The following is a 25,511-nucleotide window of genomic DNA, read 5'->3' as shown; positions in this document are numbered from 1 at the left end:
ATGTTTATTTTATGCAGTTATGCCGTCCGATTGTTTGTTTATTTACTGCTTTATTTATCTTTTTGCTAGGTAGTTTAGCACCATTGCTTCCAACCCGGTAGATATTCCCCAAGCACTCTGGATCAGAGGTCGTCGGCTCCATCGATCTGAGGATCTGATAGACGGACAACCAGTGTACCGCTCCCTACCCCCGGTTACTAGACGGAGGACAGCTGGGCAGAGGACATCAGTTCAACAGTTAGTTCAGAGGGCCTTATCTACCCCGCCTGAGTTCAGTAGGGATTAGGGTCCTATTTCACCTACAGAAAGAGACCATATACCAGTAATCCAATCAGAGCAGAATAGTATGGCTAGCTTAGAGGAGATGGTGCGCCAACTCCAAGACAGTATGAAAATGATGCAGCAGGATGCTGTTCGGCAGGCAGAGTTCGCCAAACAGTAGGCCACGGTTGTGAGCGAACAAGCAGAGTTAATCGTGAGGTTACAACAGCAAAACGGAGCATCTGCTTCGCAACAAGTTCCTCCCCCGCCAAGGGTTCTGATACCCGAAGAAGCATTGAATACCCGGAATGTCCAAGAGGATACCGATCTTCCAACGGGGCCAGCTCTGCCCCCGATCCCGCCTCAACTATCCAAAGCACCCACTCCTATCAATCAATCGGATTCTCCCTTCGAGTCCGAGGTGGACCCCATGGCATTAAAAATGCGCAAGCTCGAAAAACTGTTCCAGAAATCCCAAAGGTGTGAAGTCCATTCCAGACATTGGAGACGGATACACCGACGCAGCCGTGACGCTGCCAGATCGGTTTAAGATGCCACAAATTGATCGTTTTGACGGATCCGGGGATCCCATGGTGCACCTGCGACTATTTTCAGACATCCTAAGGCCAATGGGCCTCACTAGACTGCAGAAGTTGTCTTTATTCGGCCGGACCCTGTCAGGTGTAGCGGCCACATGGTATGCCAAATTGGAGGATGACGTCAAGAGAAGTTGGGACGAGATGGCCGAGGCCTTCATCCTGCAGTACTCATACAATACACAAATCGAGATCACGACCTGGGATCTCGAGACAACGAGGCAAGAACCCAAGGAGAGCTTCTCAGAATTCGTAGCCAGATGGCGGGCCAAGGCTTCGATGATGACCTTAAGGCCCACAGACAAGGACCAGATTCGGATGATTGTGCGCAATCTTCAGCCGAAGCTAATGCAAAAGATGATTGTACTCCCCTTTCCTACCTTTTCTGATCTACACGAAATGGAGGTGCAAATTGAGGACGCCTTAAAGCAAGGATTGATTGATAATGACCGGGAGCAGCCCCGCAGAACTTTCAATCGTAACACTAATGCAGGCCTAAGTGGCACTACAACTACCAGAACCTCCGAAGTGAGTATGGTCACCACCAACCCTTCCCCAAGAAATATGGCAGCCACACCATTTTCCGGTGCGTCCGGAAGCAGCCCACAAACAGCCAAATGCCTTCCCAAAAATACCAGAACCTTCGCTCCGCTTTAGATGCCCCTGTCCAAAGCTTTGGGGGTTTTGATCAGAAAAGGGCATCTGAAGCCCCTAGAGCCGTGGCCCTTACCAGAAAGACTCCCCGCCGCCCACAATCCGGCCAAGTATTGTGCATTCCACCAACAACACGGTCACGACACCGACCTGTGCTTTCGATTGCGCCATGAGATTCAAGATCTCATTGATAACAGGGTGATTTTACCTCTCGAGAAACCCAATGTTACTACAAATCCTCTCCCCACACACAACCAAGCTCCACCACCCAAAAGAATCAATTTCATCCATACTAGGGTCGTGCCCTACGATCCTAGTATCTATATCACACCTTCCTACCTGCCTAAGCCAGAAGTTTTCCTTCCTGATTGCACCGATTTGTGCATGATGGACATCTCCGTAACCCGACCTGAGCCAGCGGTGGTGACCATCGAGAGCAGGAGAGAGAAGACTTCAAAGGAAAAGGGGGTTGTCGAGCCAGAGTCTGCGATGTCTGGGAGTGATATGGAGAATGCTTATAGTCCGAGTGACTACATTTCACCGATGGACCAGAATAGACCAGATATGATGTTTCCAGCAGAGGGAGAGCTGTGTGCAATCCAAGGGGACAGTCCAGGACAGGGGATGGATGATTTGACAACTGTGGAAGAGGATCTCGCCAAGTTCCAGTTTTACAGTAACCAAGATCCAGAAGACTCAGCCGTCAACTGGTTCGACTATGAGGAATCGATAGAGGCCACGGGATGGTTGGACGATCAGCCAGATGTGGTGGGAGCGTTTCAGTCAGAACAAGGCCCGGCAGGGGCAGGAACGTCAGTAACAGCCGGGAACGTCGAAGAACAGAGTACATCGCCGGGGAGCGCCGGTGTCGAGAGTTTCGCTCGGGAATGGAGCATTTTGAGTATAGGGATTACCGAACAATCTACTGCATTGACACAGTCAGAACGGGAAAAATTTGAAGATTCTGAGAGAATCAGGAAGGCAAAAGCCCATGTGGGGATTAAGACCGCCGCAAGTACAGAAATGGAGAATGCCGCGAGCATAGGAATAGGAGGTACTGCAAGTATCGGAACAGTCATGCCAGAAACAGATAGGTGCCTGTCGGTCGCGGATGGAATGTGGTGGGAGGATGATGATCTGTGTCTTGCCCACACTGACGAGGATTGGGGGAATAACCAACCAGATGATACCTGGTATATCGGCGAGGTCGATCACATGACCAGGAGTGGACGGTATTTCACGCCTCCACATCTGGATCAACCAGAGGCGTCTGGAAAGGATAGGGAGGCAGAGAAGCAAAAGGAAAAGCAACTCGAGGATGAGGCCGTGTTGAGACAATTAAAGAAGATACAAGCAGACATCTCCATTTGGGGGCTGCTTATGGCTTCTCGAGTACATAGACAGGTCGTCCTCTCGGCCATGGATAAAGCTAAGCTCTCCATAGACACCACGCCCGAACAGTTGGTGGGCCTAGTTTTTTCGGGAGGTGCTACCCCGATGTTGACTTTTTCTAATAAAGAACTGCCACCTGAGGGTGCAAACCATAACAAGCCACTCTACATCACGTGGAGTGCAGAGATAAATGGATACCCGTGGTGCTCGTCGACACAGGGTCCGCCATCAACGTCTGCCCGGCAAGGACAGCCTACGCAATCGGTTTAAAAGTCGCGGATTTTGTGCCAATGGCCCAGGTAATTCGGGCATACGACAACACAAGCCGGGAAGTAATGGGAACAGTTAAGATTCAAACAAAGGTTGGGCCAGGACAGCACGAGATAGATTTCCATGTCTTGGAGGTCCCTGCAATGTTCAACCTGCTTTTGGGGCGGCCGTGGCTGCATCAGGTAAAGGCGGTCTCCTCTACCCTACATCAAGTGGTGAAATACCCCTATGGGAAGGGAGTAGCCATTGTTTTTGGAAACTCATCGATTCATCCGCCACCGGAGGTGTCTACGCCTGTTCTAGAAATCGAGCACGGTATGGAAGACGTGTTCATATCAGGTTTTACCTTGGCTGAGGCTCGGGTTGTACAGGACATCATGGCAGCTAATGAAGGGGTATATGTCAGTGCCCAAGCAGTCTATCTCATGAACAAACTCCAGCACATCCCCGGGATGGGATTGGGGAAGAGCGGCTGGAAAGGCGTCGCGGCATTGGCCGAAGTGCCACACAACCCTCACACCTTTGGATTAGGTTACCTGCCCACCAAAGAGGACTGGATAAGGAAAGGAAAGGAGACGGCCGGAAGAGCCAGAGCAAAACAGATGGGGAAGCCCTTTGACTTAATGCACCGGCCCATTCAGGGTACCCTAAACAGACGCTTCGTCCGGGAGGGGGAGGACTTTCCGTTCTGTGGCTTCCCAGAGCCGTGGCTGAACGCGGAGAGGAAGCGCGTACCGGGGTTTGAGATTTTCTTTGACCTGCAGCTATCTGAGAATGACATCACCGAAGAGTAGATAAACTCATTAGCCGAGGCTAAGCAAAGTAAGGAAGTGCAGTCTGAGGACGCTGAAAATGAAATGGGGGTAGCACTGGCGTGTCTACTTTCAGATCCTCCGATCGAACAGAAGTGCTTGGAGGATAACTCCTCGGTATGCATGATCGGGAATGAAGTGGCTGCGGACCTACCATCAGCTATTTTGGATGCATCCATCGCACCTTCTCTTATCTAGCAATATGAAAAAGGATTTTTGTCCAGCAGCACCGGGTCAGGTAGTGAGCCGGAATCGGATTCCACCGAATCTTGTGAGTCGGAATCAGATTCCAGCTCAACTGAGTCTGAGTCCGGTATTCCTAGGGGTGATAACCCGGATGCCACAGTCCTGTCTAGGTCGTCATTTTCTTTCTCTTTTGAGTCTATTGTAACAGAAGAATCGGACGGCTTGGAAGTATTTAATGAGAATGATGTGGATGTGGTTTCTGAGTATTTTTCTGTGCCTTTGGTTTATTGCTTAAATCAGGATTTTCAAAATTTTGATGAAAACGACGAGGAAGAAATTCCTCCGGTTTTGCAACGATTAATTGATCAAGAGCAGGAAAGATTTGTTAAACCCTTAATGGATGAAATCACTACTGTGAATGTTGGTACTGAGAAGGACCCCCGGCTGGTCCAGATCGGGTCCACGTTGTCTTCGGAGGAACGCGAGCGCTTAGTCGCATTATTAAAAGATTTCAAAGATGTTTTCGCGTAGTCCTACGAAGACATGCCTGGAATCGATCTTGAGATTGTACAGCACCGGATCCCTCTTGATCCCGAGGCCCGACCTGTCAAGCAGAAACTCAGAAGGATCCGTCCTGATTGGGCCATTAAGATCAAAGAAGAGGTCACCAAGCAAATTGATGCAGGCTTCCTGCTGGTATCCGAATACCCGACTTGGTTGGCCAACATTGTTCCAGTGCCGAAGAAGGATGGTAAGATCCGGGTATGTGTGGATTTCAGGGATTTGAATAGAGCTAGTCCGAAGGACGACTTCCCCCTGCCGCATATTGATGAGTTGGTAGATTTTACAGCGGGGCATGCTTTGCTCTCGTTTATGGATGGCTTCTCAGGATACAACCAGATAGTGATGGCACCCGAAGACCGGGAGAAGACTGCTTTCACCACCCCGTGGGGGACATACTGTTACAGAGTGATGCCGTTTGGGTTGAAGAATGCTGGAGCCATATATCAACGGGCAGCAACCACGATACTGCATGACATGATCCACAAAGAGGTTGAGGTGTACGTGGGCGACATGATTGTCAAGTCCAAAGAAAGAGAAGGCCACTACACCGCCTTGCAAAAGTTCTTCCAAAGGATCTGAGAATTTCGGCTGCGGCTAAATCCTCAGAAGTGTACATTCGGTGTCACGGCGGGAAAAATGCTGGGGTTTCTGATTACACAGAGGGGCATCGAAGTCGACCCTTCCAAAATCAAGGCCATCTTAGAAATGCCACCACCAAGGACTGAAAAGGAGGTGCGAGGCTTTCTAGGTAAAGTGCAATTCATAAGACGGTTTATCTCAAAATTAACCTTGACTTGTGAACCACTCTTTGGTCTCTTGAAGAAAGGAAAGAAATTCCAATGGGACGGCCGATGTCAAACAGCTTTTGAGCAGATCAAAGAATATTTACAGAATCCGCCCGTATTGTCACCACCAGAGCCGGGGAGACCGTTGATATTGTACCTTTCAGTAACTGAGACTACCATGGGCTGCATGCTCACACAAGAGTCAGAGGACAAGGTAGAAAGGGCCATCTACTATCTGAGCAAGAAGATGCTGGATTACGAGACCCGCTACACTCCGCTGGAGAAGGCTTGTCTGGCCTTGGTATGGGCTACCAGGAAGCTGCGGCACTACCTGTTAGCTCACTCTGTAATGTTGGTTTCACACTTGGATCCCATCAAATATCTTTTCGAGAAACCGGCACTTACGGGTAGGCTAGCTCGCTGGCTGCTGTTGCTCTCAGAATTTGATCTGAAGTATGTAACACGCAAGTCAGTAAAAGGAAGAGCAGTAGCGGAGTTCCTTGCCGACCACCCGGTTGAAGGGGATGAAGCGGTTGAGTACCTGTTCCCCGATGAAGCCATTCTGCATATCGAAGATCAAACTTGGACGATGTACTTTGACGGAGCGTCGAACCAATATGGGTATGGGATAGGAGTGTTGCTGATAGCGCCAGACGATTCCCGTATCCCTTTAACATTCAAGCTCCGGTTCAAAGTCTCGAACAATGAAGCAGAATATGAAGCATGTATTGCTGGCCTAGAAGCAGCCCTAGAACTAGGGGCAAGACGGTTGGACGTTATTGGGGACTCGAACCTCGTTGTATCTCAAGCAAAAGGAGACTGGAAAGTCAAAGAGGAAAGGATGATAATTTACCACCAAACCTTGGATTTGTTAATTCCTCGATTTGAGAAGCTGAATTTCACCTACCTACTAAGAGAAAACAACAGGTTCGCAGATTCACTGGCAACTCTATCTTCCATGATAGACATCCCGTCCGGAGTCCGGATGCGTCCAGTCATTATTGACCAGAAATTTGCGCCAGCGTACGAGTTAATTTCTGCCATAGATGAGGTTCAGGACGACAACCCCTGGTATTACGACATTTGGAACTTCTTGGAAAAGGAAGCGTATCCACCAGAGGCAAATGCCAAGGATAAAAGGGCAATCAGAAGAATGGCTGTTCAGTTCATCATCTACGGGGGTAAGCTGTACAAGAAAGGTCATCTGGTAATGCATAAGCTCTGTGTAGAAGCCGAAGAATCAAAGCACCTGATGGAGGCCATCCATGGAGGAGAGTGCGGTGCACACATGAATAGAGTGATGTTGGCCAAGAAGATCCTCAGACAAGGCTACTACTGGTCTACAATGGAAGAGGATTGTATCGGTTTTGTTCGGCGATGCCACAAATGCCAAATCCATGCAAACCGCATGAACATCCCGCCGTCAAAACTGTATAACATGACTTCGCCATGGCCATTTTCGGTTTGGGGAATTGATGTGATCGTGGCTGTTACTCCGAAGGGATCGAATGGGCACGAGTTTATTTTGGTTGCGATAGATTACTTTACAAAGTGGGTCGAGGCCCAATCATATGCCGTGTTGAAAGCGTCACACGTTGCAAAGTTCATCAGAAACAACATCATCTGTCGCTACGGGGTCCCAAACGAGATTATTTCGGATAATGATTCCCACTTTAAGAAGGAAGTAATTGACTTGTTGGAAAAATATAACGTGGCTTTTCATAAGTCATCCACATACCGGCCGCAAACCAACGGAGCAGTTGCGGCCGCCAACAAGAACATCAAGCATATACTACGGAAAATGGTGGAAACCTACCGGGACTGGCCAGATAAGTTGCCATTTGCTCTGTGGGGCTACAGGACTTCAATTAGAACTTCTCCCGGGGCGACTCCGTATTCATTAGTCTATGGGATGGAGGCCGTTCTACCTATCGAAATTGAGGTTCCGTCATTACGAGTATTGGCTGAGTGTCAAATAGCCGAAGCAGATTGGCAGCAGAGCAGGTTCGAGGAACTCATGCTCTTTGATGAGAGAAGACTGAGAGCACTGTACCATGTTCAAAGTTATCAACGCAGAATTGCCCGGGCTTTCAACAAGAAGGTTAAGTCCAGGAATCTAAAGGAAGGAGATTTGGTGCTCAAGGACAACCGAGCTCCCATCCACGACCCAAGGGGCAAGTTCAGACCTAATTGGACTGGTCCTTACATTATCAAAGCTATCTGGTCAGGTGAAGCTGTGGTTCTGATGGATCTAGATGGCCTGGAGTTTTCCCAACCGATCAACATGGACAAGTTGAAGAAATATTACCCTTGAGAGGCTCGCTAGGCCGAAAATCCGAAAGGGCGACCTAGGCAAAAGTTGGAGCACAAAAAATTAGAAAATATAAAAACTGAGCTCGCAAGGTTGAAAACCCGCAAAGGGCGGCCTTGGCAAAAGTTAGAGCGCAAAAGGAGAGGATAATACCCGAGAGTACCTCGGCCTGAACTACGTAAGGCTTGATTCCCATCCATGGGATACGTAGGCAGCTTCATCTTGGAGTTCAGCCATAACTTTTTTCCCCGATCAACTTTGTCCATTTGATCATCTCGGCCATCTTTGTCTATTCAGCATTCAAGAGCTCGGTTATGATCTCCGGTGCAGTGCTCTTCAGACTAGGGGCAACTTTCCATTGCCATGCAGTGCTGCGGTACTATTCAGACTAGGGGCAACTTTCCAGTTGCAGGGGTCCGGGATTGTGCACCTCAGTGACAGATTTCAGGCGTGTCCAGTTCTGATCCACATTGAAAATGTCTTTGAAAAGTTTTAATAAAGATGACTTTGTTCAAATTAATCTTTTTACAACTAAGACCATTTTTGGACCAAAGCGGAAAATTTTTAGTACCACAACCTTCAATTTCGTTGATTTCAAAACAGAGTTCTCCTGCTCTTGCATACAATCGAAGTTGCTTTTTATTACATTCATAGAGAAAACTTGAAAGTACTAATAAAGCAATAAATCTGGGGCATAGTCAAGTCAGGTGCTCCTGCGCCCCCTCCCAGAGCTGGTCGAAGCCTCTGACGCCAAGATGGGCCCGACCTGTGCCTCCTCATTAAGCCAATCCAAGCATTTATCAGACAAAGTGCAACTGAAAGTAGGAGCGGGGGCCAGCAATTCTCTCATCCTCCACGCGGTGGCCTGCCAAGCAAGCTGTGCGCCTCGGGCTGGGAATGCAGCAGGATACTCTATCCCCTCTGGCGGGTAGGTCTGATCATGGCCAAATTGACGTCGAATCCGGAATGGGAAGTAGAATACACAGTGAGTAAGACCAATCAATTGAATCCCAGTCTGCCGGGGCATATTGTAACTCATTGCCGGAAGGCTCAGCCAAGGGCACCGCCAAGCAATACGGTCTGCAGACAAGTGGCACATCCAAGCGAACCACCATCCTTCGTCGAGGGCATTGACTAGACGGTGTTGGAAGAAGTAGCCGCGAGCTGAATACGCTGGGCAAGAGTCCACAACCTGCAGTTTGTCCATCAACCATACCTGGGAAGGGATGAAAAATGAGAGAATAAAGAATAGAGAGATGTACGAGGAGAGAAAAGTGAGAATGGGGTTTTGAAAAAAAAAACTGAGCTTGAGGGCCGAGTGATGTGAGCAATGCATATATGTGAGATTAGGTGGGAAACATTACCTGTAGTAGTAGTGGACTCCCTGCTAATCTGGTCGTCTCATGACGATAAATGGCGTCTAAGCCCATCAATGTCTCAGCCAAAGTCATGGCGATACAGCTCTTGCCCTCCTTCAAGCCTTGGGCGACCTCGGTCAGTCGGACGCTGGATCCCCCGGAGCCTGAGATAAATAGAAAATGAGATAGCATGCACAAACAGAGGGTGTGTTGCCGGAAGCCTTGCCAGTGATGGTTGTTGCGATCGCCGACATCCGAAAACCGATCGATCAAACTCGGAATATCCAGCATTCCGTCACAAATCAGAGACCGAGCGTCACGCATACTGAGTCCACACATTCGCCCTAAGGATTGGGCATGGCCGAAGTTAAGTTGGGACAGGAGCTCCTCGTCGCGTTCGGACTCCATTAAGGCTCGAAAATCCTCAAAAGTAGGACATATCTCTTGCCCAGCAAAGCTAAAGACATGCGTCACCAGATTCCAAAACCTTGCCGCGGCATGAAGAAACGGGAGGTGCAATGAGGTACGACCCAGAGTGAATAGTGCATTTATGCCGAAACCCCGAAAATTCACTTTTTCCGAGCCATCCAAGCTAGCAATCCAAGCTGTGAGATTTTGAGCAAGAAACTCTTCCATTGGAGCAAATCAGTGTGAAAGTGAGAAAAACTACGAAGCTGGGATCTTTTGTAGGAGATAAGGTTGAGTGGAGGACAAGTGTCAACATTCTGGTGATTCCCCCCATTAAGTGCCGGTCGGCCAAATTCTTTGCCGACCGACCACAATATTTTGCCGACCGATAAAATTTATGGCCGGTGGCCATTCCTTACAGCCGGTGGTCTCTACCCCTGGCCAGTGGGCTTCCTCCTGGTTTCCTGAGCTGTTTATGCTAGGCATTGGGGAACTTCACCACCTCCAATCCCTCCTCGGCGATCGATTCTTGCGAGGGCACACCTGTCCGACTGACAAGTTATTGTGCATTTGCTTATCGAGTTGTATTTTACTCTCTTTGAGCTCTTGATTTGTTTGTCGAGTTGTACTCACACTTGTTTGGTTATATCATGTCTTTGTTTTGCTTATTGAGTTGTAAGTCGGTTCACTACTTGATTATTACGACGCGGATTTTCAATGTTCAAAATAAGTTCAAATTCGTTCGCATTGTGGTGTGAGACCCTGCGATGCGACGCATAGAAAGTTTACAAATGCAACATCTTTTGAACAAAATGGTTGTTTCATTCCCGTCACGTATTTTGCGAAATATGTAATTTCGAGAAAAAAATAAAACCTGCCCGAGGCAGTGCAATGTGCTTAAACTACCAGTAAAAAAGGAAAGTAAAACATAGAATGACAGGGTAGCAAAGTATCAGAATTGATACCAGTGAAACTCCCCTCGCGGTCAACGCACCTTCCGCACCTCTGTTCGGGTCAACCACATCGTTTGACGCCTTCACAATGCGGGAAAGCACACCTTTGAAACGTGAACCTTCGAGTTGACCTCAGGCCACAACTTCTGCGGGCGATGCTCGATTCGTACGGAGGACGTCCCGTCCCGTATCCTTTTCATATCTTGTGAACCCCACAAAACCGTTTCGATTATGCTGTGTTACAACATTTTACATTCCAGCATCATGAATGACATGTTTCACTTGCATGTGTACATTCAACTCTTCTCAATTACATTACCTGCGTAGACCGCATGTTTGTAATCCATTTCATTACTTGCGTAGACCGCATGTTTATTTCATTACTTGCGTAGACCGCGTGTTTATTACATTACCTGCGTAGACCGCATGTTTGTAATCCATTTCATTACTTGCGTAGACCGCATGTTTGTAATCAATTTCATTACTTGCGTAGACCGCATGTTAATTACATTACCTGTGTAGACCGCATGTTTGTAATCAATTTCATTACTTGCGTAGACCGCATTATTGTTCAATTTCATTACTTGTGTAGACCGCATGTTGTGCTTGCGTAGACCGCATTATTGTTCAAATTCATTACTTGCGTAGACCGCATGTTTATTTCATTACTTGCGTAGACCGCATGTTTATTACATTACCTGCGTAGACCGCATGTTTGTAATCAATTTCATTACTTGCGTAGACCGCATGTTAATTACATTACCTGCGTAGACCGCATGTTTGTAATCAATTTTATTACTTGCGTAGACCGCATGTCAATTTCATTACTTGCGTAGACCGCATGTTGTGCTTGCGTAGACCGCATTATTGTTCAATTTCATTACTTGCGTAGACCGCATGTTTTGTTTGCGTAGACCGCATTATTGTTCAATTTCATTACCTGCGTAGGCCGCATGTTTTGTTTGCGTAGACCGCATTATTGTTCAATTTCATTACTTGCGTAGACTGCATGTTTTGTTTTCGTAGACCGCATTATTGTTCAATTTCATTACTTGCGTAGACCGCATGTTTTGCTCGCATAGACTGCATTATTGTTCAATTTCATTACCCGCGTAGACCGCATGTTTATTTCATTACTTGCATAGATCGCATGTTTATTTCATTACTTGCGTAGACCGCATGTTTATTACATTACCTGCGTAGACCGCATGTTTGTAATCCATTTCATTACTTGCGTAGACCGCATGTTTGTAATCAATTTCATTACTTGCGTAGACCGCATGTTTGTAATCAATTTCATTACTTGCGTAGACCGCATGTTTTGCTTGCGTAGACCGCATTATTGTTCAAATTCATTACCCGCGTAGACCGCATGCTTATGATCAATTTCGTTGCCTGCGTAGACCGCATGCTCCACTTACATGTCTGTATTTTCGCAGCATTGTTATGCTTTCCACTTGCTTTGCGCTGTCACGCATTTCGAGTACACTACTATGCATGTTGATTAACAATATTGTACCTGTTAAGTTTGTTTTCTTTGCAGGCACGATATTGTATGTACGGTTCATTTAAGGCTGATGCAACCAGACGAGCCGCACAGGTATTGTATCCTCCGAGTGAGAAGTCTCGAGAATTGCATAATTCTCTTACATCCTTTCTGCATTGTAGTGTAGTTTGGTGTATGATAGCTTAAAATTGTCGCATGTATGCTTCATTACGATTTTCTTGGCATGATCATAAGTTATGCTCGGCTTCGTGCATTGTCTTGCATTTTGCCCCTGCCTTCGGGCGCATACCTTGTTTGTCTTGCATGTTTGTCTAAGTCTTCGGCCTTGTCAAAAATGGGTCGTCTCTGGGCTTTGACATTCACTCCCGTCATTGTTATGACTTTCGAGTTCTGTCAAAGAGGGGCAACTGTAGACACCCCATTTTTTGACCGTCCTCAAGACTTGGACGTCACTGTTTGAACACCCGGTGATCATCCATGTTTGTGTTCGTTTGGAGTTCCCGGAGGTCTCAGCTACGCGCCTTGCCTCAGGATCTCCGAACTCGACTGTTTAGTGTTTGGTTTTGCACCAAACACTTGCATCTTTCCTGGGAGGGGCAGGGAATGCCTTGTGAGGCATCCCCACACACCACCAGCAGTAGCTAAAGGTCACTGGCTGGGTTTTGATGCCATCGGCACTTTTTATTGCCGGTCGGCACTGCTTGTTGCCGGTCGGCACTAAATTTTGTCAAAACGACATTTTTGGGCAGCCGATCACCGTTCATCTACTTTATGTAGATATTTTGTGCCAGCTGTGATAGTTGGCACCAACTCTGCCTCCCTTCATACACGTGTATGGAGGGATGTCCCTCTGAGCAAGCTTGTTGAATAAGCTTTGCAAGAGGGACTCCTATAAGAGGAAGGCTCTCCTCTTTGATCTAGGTTAGAGACTTTGAATGCAAAACCAGAGCTTGCACATATAGATACACCCTATCTCTATATTTCCCCCTCCCTCCTCCCTTGTGTGTGTTTCTTGGCCCAAAAGTGTGATTTTACCTTACTTTTGCACCAATACACACACTATTACACCTTGCTCCGAGATTGAGGACTTTGAGGGTTGATTCTTGAGTTTTTGGGCTGTTTTTGATCAAAAGAAGGAGGATGCCTTGGCTGTTCTTGAAGAGTGCTTCAAGGGTGAGCATTTTACTTTAGTTTCCCCAAACTTGCACTAGTCTTTTACCTATCTTTCTTGCTGATTTAGTTTTTGTGCATAATGTAAAAAAGGCTTGTATTTTCATGCTTAAGAACTTTCATTAAGGGTCCTTAGTGGTTTGAGTTTAAACTCACCCTCTTAGGCCTTATTTGGCCTTTTTGTTGCCTCTTTGGTAAGGCTTTGTTTGCTTAAGTGTTTTGGTCTCCTCACCACTGAAAACCAGTGGATTTTCAGTGGTAAGGAAGGTGGTTTGAAGTCTTGCATAGGGGAGGGACACCCCTCTCCCTTCATTGTCTTGTTTCCTTACATTTTGGCCTAAAAGGGTAACATGCATGCTTGATCATTTTTGGCCTCATTTCAGAAGTTTTTTGGAGGTTTCGGGTCATATGTGATCTTTGTTTTTGGCCGGATTTGTACTCACTTGCATGCTTAATATACTTGCTTTACACTCCTCCATTTGGCCTAGAATTTGTATCTTGTGTTTAGGCCTTAAATCCTTGCATGTGTTGGCTTGGTTCCATGAAGATGTTGGCATTATTTCACCATGTTTAAAGTCTGTTGGCCCTTCATTTCAGTCATACTTGCATGGTTTGATGTCATCCCTTTGTGTTTTGGCTTGTAGGCTTTGAGCATATTGACCTCTAACATGCATTGCTTAGGCCCTCTTCATGATTCACCATCATTTAGGGTCGTATTTCAACCTATAAATCACGCTTGTATGCTGGCATTTGTGACCTCTTCCATGCTCTTAGGGTATACCCTTTTATGCCTAGAAATGAGCCTTGGTGCATGCATTCCATTGGAGCCATTAAAGCTGTCACATTGGGAGGTTTTGGAGTCCATTTTTGCATGCTAAAATTCTGTTTTTACTTGTCTTAATCATGCCATGAGTGGTCATGTTGGTGGGAGTGAAGTGCCTCCTTTTTGTGCCTTAACCTTAGGACCTTTGATTTGCTTGTTGGCATGAGCACTTGTCCACCTTTTGGACACTTTTTGCCACTGTTTTGAGGTGGGTGAAGGTCTGCCCCTTTACCATTTTGAGCCACCATTGCATGCTTGTTTCGTGTTTGTTGCATGGTTGCTTCATTAGATGTTGTAGCATGATGATTCCATTGCTTAAATTGTCCATGTTTAATGCCTAAACATTGTATGCTTGCCATATTAGTTGCATGACACTTGGTATGCCTTGTATCTTGTTATTATGTTGCATTTTGAGTAATGTTTGCATAACATGCATTGCATTACTTGGTTTGGGGTGTCAAACCAAGTGTGAGTGTTAAGGGGCGTTCATACCGTAAGTGATGAAACGTGCCTTAACTCTCGGTCACCGGGGCCTTTGACTCCGACATGATAAGGCCTTGGCCCTCATTTGTGTGTCGCATGCATCTTTATATCAAGTGGCAAACTTGATCTCTTGGGCTATCACGCACCATTGATGGCTCGAGGATCGAGGGTCATGCTTCCCTGAGTTCAAAACATGATGGGAAGCATGACCATGCTCACATGTGCCTGAAAATCCCATGCCGTATACTGTCTGTTCTCTGTTACTATCAAAACTGTCTTCTGCAGGAAGCTTCTGCCGACCGGCAGAATTTAGTGCCGACCGGCAATCTTTGAAATGCCGATGACCTAATAAACAGCCGGTGGAAATTCTGCACTACCGGTGGGAATTTCCCCCAGCCGGTGGTACTCTGCAGCATGTAAGGAACCTGTTCCAGGGCTTTGGCAATTTTCAGAGAGACAGGGCAGTATAAACAGAGGTGGTAGAGGTATGGTGCGGGTTTTCCAGGCGAGCCGGGTTTCGAGCATGCATCATTCGCGCATCCCGAGGCAGAGGCTGCGGCCATCCTCTTCTTTCTTTTGCATTCTTTCTATTAATTAATTAAAAATTATGTAATAATTTTATTTGCTTATCATTCGGACTGTAATATTTATTTGGTTCCTTCGCGTGAGGGCAATTATGTAATAAGTGTGCGTGAGTGTGTGTATGTCTTCCAACCTCACGTCTTTCTTCCCTTTTACTTGCCTGCTTATGATGGTAGACTAGGGCATTTTTAAAATTAGCATACCTTATGCTATGCATGCGTGCATCCATGCATTTGTATTGCATGCACCGGGCTCGGTACATCATGCTAACTGCATTTGTACTTCAATTCAAAATTTGAATATGTGATAGTTGATCGCATTTCACATGCCATGTTTAGGATTAGCCGAGCCTATCTAATTGCATCCTGCATGCGATGCATTAGCCATTCTTAACATGAACTAGGACATGCATGTTTGCTAACTAGTTTATTGTTTTGGCACGGAGTACGATGTAAGTATTTATGCTTTAGCATCCCGCATGTGTGTGAGTGTTGCCATGACAGTATGCTTGCCATGCGGCTAAATGCTTATATGATAAACTGTTTGAATGCCTGTGGGTGAAGGTTGGATTGCCTGAGTTGGAAAAACTCGTTGAAATTCGTATTTTAGCCTACTTACGAGTAGCAAATTCTAAAGCGCTTTTTAAAACAAACGGATATGCAATGCTTGTTTCCAAATTAGGCAATCCAGTCTATACTTGTTTGCTGTGCGCATAACATAGTAATTCTAGGCTAATAACCGGAATAAGAACACATAACGTTTTCAAAATCTGATATCACTGTTAGTAGAGGCCGGTTTTCGGACCGGGCGAAAGGGGGTGCTCATAGCTGACCTTCCCCGATCGTACCCAAGCTCCCGAGCCGAGACAACTCCGGTGATGACGGACATGTGGCCTTTGGCACCGAGTCAGGATTTCCTAAATTTCCCCATCAAAAAAATATTTAGGTGGCGACTCTATATCTGGCAAAGCAGTCCATGTTTGGCACTTCTTTTCAAAAAATCTATTTCTCAAAACGATTTGCCGGATTTGGACTCTTTGGTTCAAGATTAAGAACCGTGACACAAATTGAGTCCGAACTGTAGTAGCGAGGGCCCCTTCGCGGGCGTGTGCTACAGAGGTAGGGATAATATACTCATTTTTATGAGCTTTGACATAGGCATTAGTCATTTTGTATAAATGGTGAGATTTGACAATTTTGGGAAGTTAGGGTTTGAAATTTGAAATGTTTGAAAGAGGTGTTTTCTATCTTTGGGCTCCATTGTGTATGTGAGGTCTTACAATGGGATTATTTGGGTATAATTGATGAAGTTTGGCCTTGGGTGCAGATTTTGGGAAAAAGGGGAGAAATGCCCTAATTGAATTTAAATAATTAATTTGTATAGTTAATTTGGTAAATTGTGGAAATATGAAATTGGGTTGAGAATCTTGAAATTAGGGGAAATTGTGATTGAATGGTGTAGTTGGATTGATAAATCACTCACCGATGGAAAATGTAATAAATTATCTGTTTGATAGATTTATTTATCTGTTTAGAAATAACTGCTTTGGGTTATCGGTGGAGGATAGTCTTGATTGTTGTAGACACTGCATAATGATTAGGGAAATTGAAAGTAATCGATTGGATTATGTCATTGAATGTGACGGTAGAATTAACGCATTGACTATGTGAATTGTTGGGTCATTGCATATGACTATGTGTTTAAATACATTGTATATATATATTGTGTAAGAGGAGATAGGGGATGTACTGCATTTGTTTGGGAGGAGATAAGGGATAGACTCCATTAATAATTAAGTTGGCCGGAGTGTCCAGGGTGAAAGTCCCGAAATCTTTTATATATTTGGGTGTTGGGTCCCTCAGACGTAGTTCTGTAAAATGGCAAGAAAATGGAAGTGTTGAATGTTGTTGTTATCGAAGTGTTGATATATGAGTTGTAGTCTCATTTTAAACTGTTTGGATAACATTGAAGAATGTAAGTTGGATTATAAGTGTTAAACATTTATTGAATGCTAATGTTTTAGTTAATTCTCATATATTGTTTAGCATATCTCTATTGGGCTTTGGCTCACCCTACTAGGGACACCATTTTCGGGTATAGGAGACATGCCGCCTCCAAGGACTTAGCTTGGGTGGTTTAGAGGCTGCAGGCTTCTTTTTGTTGTTATACTTTCTTTTTGTATTACATGTAATTCAGGCTAAGGACTTTATATATAAAAGAGTTAGGACTATTCTTTTGTTGTAACTAACTGTTTGACTTGGAAAGTTATAAGCCTGTAGGGTAACTATTTGGTTGATCACATGTAATCACCTTTTGTAAAGAACACTCTGATGTATGGAATATAATACTTCTTCTATGTTTTATGGATCTTATGAATGAATGAGTTATGTCTTATTTTGAGGGCGTTATAACTTGGTATCAAAGCGTACCGAGTTTGAATACTTTAGGTACGTGGGAAGTGGTTAATACCACAATGGGTTTGTCTCGCTTGTTAGAGACTTATGCATGATGTTATGTGCTTATGTGATAATATGTTTATGTGACTCTATGGGTATGGGATTTAGTTTCTAGGATGTTGATTGGATCCTTGGGTTTCTAGGAGTCCTGTTGGAAAGGCACTTGATCACTGTTGTTTCTAACTGGAACTCTAGCAACGCCACGAGACGGTCATTATCTGGAAATGAAATTTGTAAGTGCTAATGTGATTATATGCTTATGTGGAGTGAATTACAGTTGTCCATCGTATTAGGACGTGAGTTAAATAGCTTCGGCACATTTGTGAATGTGCTAATGTTTTTGTTACCTTTATTAGGATGTTAGGACGAGGTCGTAGTGGTAGGCGTGGTAGGCAGGAGATGTCTATACCGGATGAGATTTCGGCGCAGGAAGAGGGAGTTGGTCAGGCCAACGTGGCCGAGCCTGTAAGTCAGCAAGGCATGGGCGCCTTAGCTCGTGAAATGGCCGGAGCATTGAGGGAGTCTATGGACATTCTCCAAGCTGAGAATCAAGTCCAGGCCCAGGTAGCGGAGACAGGGCCATCGTTTCTGAAGAGGGAGTTCTTCCGATCAAATCCAGATGAGTTTGTGGGTGATCCTAAAGAGCCACGGCTCGAGCATATGACGAAGAAGTTCGAGATGCTTGGCATCACAGATGGGGGTTTGCGAGTGGCCTTGGCATCCTTCCAGCTGAAGGGAGACGCGGGTTAGTGTTGGAAGTATGTGAGGGGGCGCATTGGAGGAACTTGGGAGGCCTTTGTTGAAGCTTTCCAGGATAAGTATCTATCAGTTACAATGAGGGAGAAGTTGAGAGATCAGTTTTCTCAGCTTAAGCAGTTGAACACACTAGTGGTGGAGTTCGAGGCCACTTTTACTAGCTTGTCTAGGTTTGCACCGGAGTTGATGACAATCGAGGAGCGTAAATGTCTGGAGTTTGAGAAGAAGCTAAGGACCATACTCATGTTTCGAGTTACCGGGTCCATGATTAGGGATTATGGACACCTTGTGGAGGCTGTTGCCCATCTTGAGACCATTATGCACGCAGAGGAGGAGAGAATGAGGGGCTCCAAGAGGAGTCAGGATGGCCACGGGGACGGTAAGAGGCAGAGGGGTTCTAACCCTCAGCAGTCCCAAGGAGTGCAGTCGAGGTCTACCTTTCCAGTACCGAGTTCGGGTTCTGGGAGAGGCGGTTAGGGAGACGTTACTTGTTATAAATGTGGCCAGCTAGGCCACAAGTCTCCAGCTTGCCCACAGAGGGGAGGAGGGTAGCGAACAGCTTCATGTTCGACTCGTTCTCAGGGCCAGAGTCAGGGCAGAGGTCAGCCGCTTACTTGTTATCAGTGTGGGCAGGTGGGGCACTTGAAGAGGTTTTTCCCGCAGTTGGGTGGCGCACCTGGTGCGTCTGGTTTGAGGCAGACTCAGAGTTACCAGCCATCGCAGTCAGTTCAGGCCTCTTCGGGCCAATCAGGGAGCCTCTTCGGCTTAGTCTATGCGGCAATCTTATGCTCTGAGAGGTGAACAGGTAGATTAGAGGCCTACAGGGCGCGCGTATGTTGTTACCGCACCGGATCTTGTACCGACTCCATCTGTTGTGAGAGGTACCTTCTTGTTTTGCAATTCGGTTGCCAATGTGTTAATTGATACGGCTGCATCCCATTCTTTTATATCTTCTACTTTTGCATCTATTTTGTGATTGGAGTTGGCACAGTTAGCTTCTCCTATTTGTGTAGTATCGCCTATTAGGGATGAGTGGATTTTGAAACAGGGGTGTCAGGGCTGTGATATAGAGGTTACCAATCACCCGCTTCCATTTTCTTTTGTAATAATGGATATGTCTGGGTTTGATGTGATTTTGGGTAAGGACTGGCTATCGTCATACCGGGCTGTTATAGACTGTTACCGCCTGAGGGTTACTGTATGTACCTTGAGTGGGGATTGTTTTCATTTCTTGGGGAATCGGGTTGGTAGAGTCTTGCCACCAGTGCATGATCTGCGAGGATGGTGTGGGCTTAGTTGTCTTCTTAATAGCTTGATGAGTAGTGAGTGTGATGCGGTCTAGACTGAGTTGCCAAGGGTGGTTAGTGAATACTCGGACGTCTTTCCCGTGGACCTTGTTAGCTTACCACCCCACCGAGAGATTGAGTTCTCTATTGACTAAGTGCCTGGCATGGCACCAATTTCCATGGCTCCGTATCGATTTTCCCCAGCTGAGTTGAGCGAGTTGAAGATTCAACTCCAAGAGTTGCTAGATAAGGATTTTATTCGCCCTAGTACTTCGCCTTGGGGAGCACCGGCCCTCTTTGCTAAGAAGAAAGATGGGGCTTTGAGACTTTGCATAGATTACCGAAAATTGAACCGGGCTACGGTTAAGAACAAGTACCCTATGCCTCGTATAAATGATCTGTTTGACCTGTTGAAAGGGTCCCGTTGTTTCTCTAAGATAGACTTAAGATCGGGTTACCATCAGTTGAGGGTCAGAGAGGAGGATATCCCCAAGACGACATTCTGTACGAGGTATGGCCATTATGAGTTTCTGGTGATGCCTTTTGGGCTTACCAATGCACCGGCTGTGTTCATGGACTTGATGAACTGGATTTTCTGAGAGTTCTTCGACCGTTTTGTATTCGTCTTCATGGACGACATTATGATTTATTCAACTTCTGAGGAGGAGCACGAGGGACACTTGCGAGTGGTGCTTGAGTTGCTTAGAGCCCATAAGTTATATGCCAAATTTGGGAAGTGTGAGTTCTGGCTAAGAGAGGTTAAATTCTTAGGCCATGTGATATCCGGGGAAGGGGTGACTGTTGATTCATCCAAGATAGAGGCAGTACAAGATTGGGCATTGCCTAAGAACGTTTTTGAGATTCGTAGCTTCTTGGGGTTGGCAGGTTAGTACCGTCGGTTTGTGAAGGATTTCTCCAGGCTAGCTTCGCCTTTGACTAGATTGATGCGAAAAGGGGTCAAATTTGTGTAGAGTGAGACTTGTGAAAAGTCGTTCCAAGAGCTGAAAGTTAGACTTACCACCGCTCCAGCCTTGATTATTCCGGAGAGGGGTTTGGGTTATGTAGTATATTGTGATGCTTCACGAGAGGGTTTGGGTTGTGTGGTGATGCAAGAGGGGAAAGTAGTGGCATATGGCTCACGATAGTTGAGAACACACGAGAGGAACTACCCGACTCACGACCTAGAGTTAGTAGCTGTGATATTTGCCTTGAAGATTTTGAGGCACTATCTCTATGGTGAGATATTCGAGGTGTTCTCGGATCATAAGAGTCTAAAGTACCTGTTTACATAGAAAGATTTGAACTTGAGGCAGAGAAGGTGTATGGAGTTTATAGAGGATTATGACTTTGAGTTGTACTATCATCCGGGGAAGGCCAACGTTGTGGCCGATGCCCTAAGTAGGAAATCCATGAGTGATGTAGCTTGCATTGCTGTCCAAGAATGGGGAATGTTGGGTGCCCTTGGAGAGTTTGACTTGCAGTTGAGCGAGTCTGTTGAGGCTGCAACTTTATTTTCTGTAGTGGCACAACCTACACTTGTGAATCGAGTGCTGGAGGCACATAAAGGTGACTTTGAGGTAGAATCCCTCCGGGAGAAGATCTCTAGTGGAAAGATAGAAAAAGGTTTGACTGTGTATCCTAACCTGAATGTGAGGTACCGAGACCGCTTGTTTGTGCCGGGGTCTTGCCGAGAGGAAGTACTCCGAGAGTTTCACCATTCACGCCTTGCGGTGCATCCGGGAGGCATGAAGATGTATCATGATCTGAGTCGCCAGTTTTGGTGGAGAGGTATGAAGAAAGATGTGGCGGTGTTTGTGTCAAAGTGCCTTACTTGTCAGCAAGTGAAGGCCGAGCATCAAAGGCCAGTGGGTTTGCTACAACCCCTGCCTATAGCCGAGTGAAAATGGGAGCACGTCACGATGGATTTTGTCGTGGGTCTTCCAAGGACTCAACGGGGTAGTGATGTAATATGGGTTGTGGTTGACCGGTTGACTAAGTCGGCACACTTTATTTCTACGCGTGTGAGAGATTCGGTAGATCATCTTGTCGACTTGTATATTCGGGACATAGGGAGGTTGCATGGGGTCCCAGTGTCGATCGTCTCAGATAGAGATCCATGTTTTACCGCTAGGTTGTGGCAGAGTTTGCAGAGTGCCTTGGGCACTAGATTGACTTTTAGCACGGCTTACAATCCTCAGATTGATGGGCAGTCCGAGCGCACTATTCAGATCCTTGAGGATATGCTTCGAGGCTATGTCCTTGACTTTAGGGGGTCGTAGGAGAGACACTTATCCTTAGTGGAGTTTGCCTACAACAACAGTTTCCCATCGAGTATTGGTATGGCACCATTTCAGGCCTTGTGTGGCCGATCGTGTAGATCTCCAGTGTGTTGGGCCGAGGTGGGTGATGCACCTTTATTGGGCCCGAAGTTGGTGTGAGAAACGATGGAGAAGGTGGCACTTATCCGTAAGAGGCTGGTTACAGCCCAGAGTCGCCAAAAGAGTTACGCTGACCGTCGGATGAGGCCTTTGGCATTTGATGTGGGTGATCACGCCTTTCTGAATATATCACCTAGACGGGGTTTGATAAGGCTTGGGAAGAGTGGAAAGTTGTCCCCTCGGTTTATTGGCCCTTTTGAGATCCATGAGTGGATTGGGGGAGGTTGCCTACCGTTTAGCATTACCGCCGCAACTGTCCAGAGTGCATGACGTGTTTCATGTTAGTATGCTTCGGAAGTACGAGCCAGATCCATCATATGTACTGGATTGGACCAACTTAGAGGTAGATGAGGGTGCATCGTATGAGGAGAGACCGGTGAGGGTCTTGGATAGATGGGAACAAGTCTTGTGAGGCAAGACGATCCCCTTGGTCAAAGTATTGTGGAAACATCATGGAGTGGAGGAAACCACTTGGGAACGTGAGTTGGAGGTCCAAGAGAAATATCCAGACCTATTTGTGGGTGTTTGAGTATATGTGAAAAATTCTGTTTTGTTAATGTGCTATAAGAACATTGTATATGTTTTGGGTTATAGAGCATTGTATATGTTTTGAGATTATGAAAGTAGTATGAATGTTGAGTATGTTTCGGAAACACGAATTGAATTTGAACATTGCATATGTTACTTGAGTTATGAAAATATAAACTTGTTGTAAACATTGAATATGTTTTGGAAAGCACAAGGTATATGTGTTGAGATTAGTTGAATTTTGAAAAGAATGCATGTTGATAATGCATAATGAGCTATATTTTGTAAAGCTGTCTTCTTGAAAAGAGATGGAAGGATCGGTAGTGAATCATGTTGGTGAGTGATGTATTGTAATCATATCGAAAATTGAGTTAAATCACAATTTTGAAACTTGTATAAAATTTCGAGGACGAAATTCTTTAAGGGAGGGAGGTTATAGTGTCCCAGGTTTTACCTCTTCTTTTGTTGTGTTCCGAACTCAGGTTCCGTGGTTGTATGTTGTTGTTTGTATCTCATTTCCAGGTTTTACCTTTTCTTTTATTGAGTGTTCTAAACTATAGTACAGAACACACCCTATGAACACCTAAACAATTTGACTTTAATCCTATTGTACAGAGGGGTCATGGAATTGGGGAGGTGGGGGGGAAAGGAGAATGGCATAACCAATCTTACTTCTTTTGGAGCTTTTTTTTTGTTTAAAATATTTGTTTGTTGTTCATTGGTGACTAATTAAAAAGAGATATTGTCCATGGAAAAGAAAACAACAATGGTGGATTAGTACCCTTTAGTAGTCTTGTCCAATGTAGATGTTGGTTTGGTGCGAAAAAATAACATGACAAACAAAAATGCTGTTGGTTTTGAATGTTGGTTTTGATGTAACCAGTTTGGTTTGGAGGTGTTAGTTTTACATATGGAAAAACTATCTATAAAACTACAATCTCTATTGAATATCAAATTTAATTTCCCTTTCTGAGGGTTAGATTGACATCTCTCCCTCTAAGATAACTTCACATAGAATTGTTCATCTATGTGAAATTTGAGTATGAATACACTACAAGAATTTTCACTTTTGGCGACTAAATTTTTAGTCGCCAAAAGTCAATTTTTAGTCACCGAAGGGCTTTAGCGACTAAATTTTTTGGTCGCAAAATTAATAGCCGAAGAGTAGTCGGGAAAACTAATTGGCGACTAAAATTATTTTAGTCGCCAAATGTATTCATTAGCCGACTAAATATTTGGTCGCCAAAAGGTTGGACATTACATTAAATTAGACCCTTTTCGGCGACCAAACTTTTAGTCGCCTAAAGTCCCACCTTTTTACCTACTAAAATTTTAGTCGGCAAAGAGTTCTTTTTTAGCTACTAAAAATTGAGTCGCCGAAAGTCTCCATCTTTGGCTGCTAAATATTTAGTCGGCAAAAAGTTCATTTTTTGGCTACTAAATATTTGGTAGCCTAAAGTTCTACATTTTTGGCTACTAAAATTTTAGTCGGCAAAAGTGTGTTTATAATTTAGCTTTTTGTTTTTAGCTATGAAATATTTTGTCGTCAAATGTTTGGTTTTCTTTTGGCTACTAAAGTTTTAGTCGCCAAATGTCTATTTTTTTTTTTGGCTACTAAACTTTTAGTCGCTAAATGTCTTTTTTTTTTTTTTTGATTGCAAAAATTTTAGTGGCTAAATGTTTTTTTTTTTATTAGAAAACTTTTAGTCGCCAAATGTCTTTTTTTTTTTGCTACAAAACTTTTAGTCGCAAAATGTCTTTTCCCAATTTCTTTTTAGCTACTAATTGTTTAGTTGCCAAAAACATGATATTATGTTTTATAGCGAAATTATAATTTCTCCACAACTTGTCTATATACAATGCAACCTGTAATATGTATAAAAACAAAATGATACATACTGTCAATCCTCCCACAATCTGCATCCATATACCAAAAATAAATAACATTAAATATCAAAGTCCATACAAATCAACTATTGTCCAAACTAAAATAATAATTCCATACAAAATATATCATACAAAAATCAAAGCCCTCCGTATACAAAAAAATACATTTACTACCAAGTGAAATTACTATTTGGCGTGGTACAAATTACCATCGTAATCTATACCACAACAAAAGGTGATATATGTACCACGGCAAAAGTTTTTTATGGACCATGACAAAACGTCCTATATGTACGCTGACAAATGGTATATATGTACCACGACAGAAAGTGATATATGTACCACGACAATCATTATCTGTTGATTCCCAAAAGTTTTCTGTATCAATAATAATGAACTACACAAAAGCTGAGGATGACAAAAGTATTATATTAGTTCTACACAAAAGTGAAAATTCTTCTCCATACACCAATATGGATTATCCACAAGTCCACGCAACAAAGCCATCTACAAAGAAAAACAAAAAATGAAACATTAGAATTGGTTACAAAATATCAATTCAGTCAGCCATATGGAACATGTTCTAACATGCATTTAAGGTAGAACAATTGAGAAATGTCTTCTTGGAAATAAAAGAAAGTATATATATATATATATGTATCATGCAATATTTGTTCCAACCAACTGCACAAACAATGTAATAGGTAATTTCTTCATCCTATAAATATATAAAGGTAATTATTAGAATATGTAGATGTTATTTTAATAAAGTTGTTGCTTTTTTAGCTAAGTGTTGCAAGTTTTTCGACTAAGTGTAAGTCGTATTCGGGGGTTGTTATGAAGTTTTGGCCCCGGAAAGCCCTTTTTTCGACTAAGTTTAGGGCGTATTCGGCTCTAACTCCCAACCTACGGGTCCAAATTACATTCCGTTAGATCTCACAAGTCCTATTTTTCATGGTGAAGCTGTCCGTGTGAGCCACACGATCGTTCGGGGGCTGTTTTGAATTTTTGCCTGCGGAAAGTCCTTTTTCGACTAAGTTTAGGG

This window comes from Camellia sinensis, chromosome 7 (assembly GCF_055761805.1).
Source record: "Camellia sinensis isolate YWXY chromosome 7, ASM5576180v1, whole genome shotgun sequence".
Taxonomy (NCBI): domain Eukaryota; kingdom Viridiplantae; phylum Streptophyta; class Magnoliopsida; order Ericales; family Theaceae; genus Camellia; species Camellia sinensis.
This window is presented reverse-complemented; position numbering follows the sequence as displayed.